Source organism: Aedes albopictus, chromosome 2 (genome assembly GCF_035046485.1).
Source record: "Aedes albopictus strain Foshan chromosome 2, AalbF5, whole genome shotgun sequence".
Taxonomy (NCBI): domain Eukaryota; kingdom Metazoa; phylum Arthropoda; class Insecta; order Diptera; family Culicidae; genus Aedes; species Aedes albopictus.
The window spans coordinates 159,771,768-159,775,758 of NC_085137.1; positions in this window are offsets into that span (position 1 = coordinate 159,771,768).

The window sequence follows — 3,991 nt, forward strand, 5'->3', positions numbered from 1 at the left end:
GAGAATCCTCTAAAGGCCTCCTTAGAGGAATCACTGGAGGAAGCCCAGATAGAATTCTTTAGAAACCTTCAACATTCCATCAATCGCGCGGTTGGCCACCTCTGCCAGCGCAACGTTAGCCATGAAAATAAAAAGCGAGATTTTCTTAAGTTGTTGTTCGTCATACAACAGCGCGATCATTCGAGAGTTGAAGGAGTTGCGGGATAAATCCTTTGGGTAATGTCTGAAGGAATCTCTATTGTTGCTCCGAAGAAAACCCTTAGGGCTTTCCTTGAGGATTTCGTGGGAAAATTCTTGGATTATTTCCTAGAACAATCATTGGAAGTATTCTTAATGCAATCTCTGCAGAAATCCCTGTCTGGATGCCAAATGACATTCCTGGAGAAATCCACAGAGCAATTCTTGGAAGAATCCCAGCTGAAAAGGCTTGAGAAATTCTAGCGTGAACTCCAGGAGAATTTTCAGAAGCATCTCTAGGGAAATTCTGTAAGAAATTACAAGAGAAATTCCTTGAGCAATTCCAAAAAAAAGGTTCCTGTAGGAATTCCAAGAAGAAATCCTGAAGGAGTCTCAAGAAGTACCAATGTCCATAAAAGAAGCCTTATGGGAGAAATTTGTAGAGGAATTCTCAAATATTTTTTTAATCTTTTATAACGAGATTTTTAGCCTTAGGCTAGTTTATCACGGAACCCACACGTTTCACTTCCTTTCCGAACGAAGAACTGATATTGTGTGAGTTGTTTGGCGGAAGTGGGACTCGATCTTATCAGGTCCACTCCACTTGGATGAATTGTATGAGTAATTTATCAGGGTGTCTACTGCCGTGAACCGCAAGTCAGTCCCATCTGCATTTTGGGTAAAAATGAGTTAATGGCCGTATTCGGTCTTTCTTCGGATGATCTTTCAGCTGCGTGAATAAAAATATATAGTTTACTAGCTGTCCCGGCAAACTTTGTCTTGCCAATCTGTGGTGGTTTGACAACTGTTTGGTTCATTCCAGCACGGCGCTCTAGATCGGTTTTATTGCGATCGTGTCGATTTTCTTCCCAGTTCATAAAAAAATCAAGTTTTTATCAATTTTCTTTCTTTTTAGATAATTTTCACAACTTTTACTACTTATAAACACAGACGCCATGAATACGAATCGAACCATGCAAGAGTCATGCTGATCGGTTCACCCGTTCGTGAGTTTTATTGCCTCAAAGAAACTCCGAACTCATTTTTATATATATAGATTCACTGCCCCTCTTAGCATGTCAGTTTCTTATGTAAATCATATTTTTGTCACTCACGAGGTCATTTAAAACAAATTCGATATTTTTTCTACCTCATTTCACAGCTCAATATGCCATGAAAAGGATACGCATGAGGTGAAACAAGGGTGAATATATTTTTTTGAAACTAATTGGAGTTATAGTTCAAAAGGTAGGGGCTTTGAAAAACAACATGGGACTGACATGCGAAGAGGGGCAGTTCAGTAAAATTGAAAAACAATACCATTCATTTTTCTCAATGCCTACTTTTTACAGAATGACTTGCGATTCAAGGCATTCTACTACCTGGAAAAAAACCTGAAAAACCGGGAGTCCTAGGGAATTTTATTTAACAGGGAAAAGCTTGGAATATTCAGGGAACATCTTGAGTGCTTCGCTACAAGGATTTTTTTTTCAGATATTCCGTCAGTGTTTCCTTATGGAACTTTTTTAGAAATACCTCCTGATTTTTTTTATAAAATTCCTTCCGCATTTTTGACGCTATTTTTCTTGGTATTTCTTTTTTATTTTTTTCGGAAAGGTATACTTCCAGATTCCTTCGAGGATTCCTGAATTCCTTCCGGTTTTTTTTCTGGAGTTTTTCACGGGGATACTATTTCTTCCCGGAGTTCCTCAAGTGTTTTGCTCAAAGAAATCTTTGTAGGATATCTACTAGAATTTATCCCGAATACTCTATAAGAATTTCTGTCGGAATAAATCGTGGAATTTCTTTCGGCATTCCTTATGGAAATTTTACACGATTCCTTCCGGTGTTCCTCTTGGGACTTCCCAGAATTTCTTTCAGAGTTGCTAAAGGAGTTATTCCTGGGGTTTCTACTAAAGTTCCTCCAAGGGTTTCTGAAGGAGTTTTCACGAATTTACTGCAAGAGTTCCTCGAGAGATTTCTTTAATTTTTTTCCTGTGATATCTTCAAACAATTTCTTTGAGCTTTCTTCGAGATGTTCCTGATCTCCAACAAGAATTTCTTAAAAGTTTTCGCTAGGTTTATTTTGAAGTTTTACCTGAGATTTCTCTCGGAGTATCTCCTGGAACTTCTCTCAGAAGATTCCTTCCGATGTTGGTCATGAGACGTCACTCAGAGTTTTTATTTAGAACTTTCTCCAAAGATTTTTTTCCAGAGTGCCTTCTGGGATTTCCACTGGAGTTATTGCTGATATTTCTCATTGAATTCTTCTCTTGCATTTTTCAGAGCCTGGCTGTAGTAGTACCGAATTTCTTGCAGTGATCCACCTGAGATTTTTTTTACAGATATTCTCTGCATTATTGCCAAAATTCTTCCCGGAATCTTTACCAGAAATTGTCCCAAGATTCTGGATACTCCTTTAGAGATTTCTCCCAAGTTATTGCAGGGATTCTTCTACGGGTTTTCCTCAGAATGTCTCCTGAGATAACTTACGAAATACCTTATAGGAAATTCCTGGAGAAATAATCGAGGGAATTCAAATAAAATCTTGCGAGAAACTCCGCAATAACAATTGAAGAAAACTCGATAGGAACTTCAGGAAAAACCTGAGAAAAAATGAGACATCTCGGAAAAAGTTCTAGGTAATAGTAATCCCGAGAAGAAATATTAAGGACATCCAAGAAGAAATTCTAAAAACCTCATGGAATCCTGAAAGCAGCTACGGACGAAGTTCCACGAGGAAAACAAGAGAAATATCGGAAAACTATCGGTTAAAATCCCGACATAAACTATTGGTTTTATATCCCGGAAAACCACTAAAAAAAGACACGGACACTGGCTTGGCGGCAGTACCGATTGAACGAAACTTTAGACGGAGTGGCTACGGATAAGAAGCTATTCTCGTGAAAAATTTCATCGCTCGGAGCGGGAATCGAACCCTCATTCATCCGGACTTTAATCGCATGGCTACGAGTCTCAACCAATGACATTCTTGAAGAAACTTTGAATAGTTTTGGATGGATCTTTAGGAGGAATCCAGCGAGAATCTCTGGAAGTATATCGGAACACCTTTGCAAAAAATATCGGAACATACTCAAACAGATATCTCGTGAAAGAATCCTGCGGAAAGCCAAGCAGAAACTTTGGAAGAAATTCCAGAAATTACTTTCAGAAATCTTGAAAGAATTTTTGAAGAGTAGGAGAACTTTTTCGGGGTTTTTTTCGGCAGTTTTGTTCTCTTCGTCATGGGGGAGGTTTTCGAAACCTGTTAAACTCAGAATTGGCATCAAATCCTTCCCAACCAAGCAGAATATGATCATGTTTCAGGCAATTTAACCGACATAAATCCCTCATGACGAAAAGAACAAACCTGCCGATGATACCCTAAGTCACCCTTTATAATTTTAGAAAAAACGGGTTATTTTTTGAATTATAAAAATACAAAATTTCATCTGGAAAAACCTGGAAAACTCAGGAAATTTTATTTTGAGTTATGAGTAGACACCCTGTTTATGGAGAACAAATTGAAGGCATCCTTCAAACCTTTTTTAATGAATCCCTAGGCGGATCTCCGGAGAAATTCTTGGATGAATCCCGGTAGAATTCCTGGAGTCACAGTAGGAATTCCTGGAAGAATCCTAAGAGGAAATTCCCTAGATAAAATCTAGGATTAATTTGAATTCTAATGAATCTGTAATTCTTAAGGGATACGTGCTTCGTTCAACACAACGGTAGCAACCGAACGCTGGGCAGTGCGGGGAATGTCTCAAGGTTCTTAGGAGATTTCTCACAAAATGATCTAACGCTTCTTCGA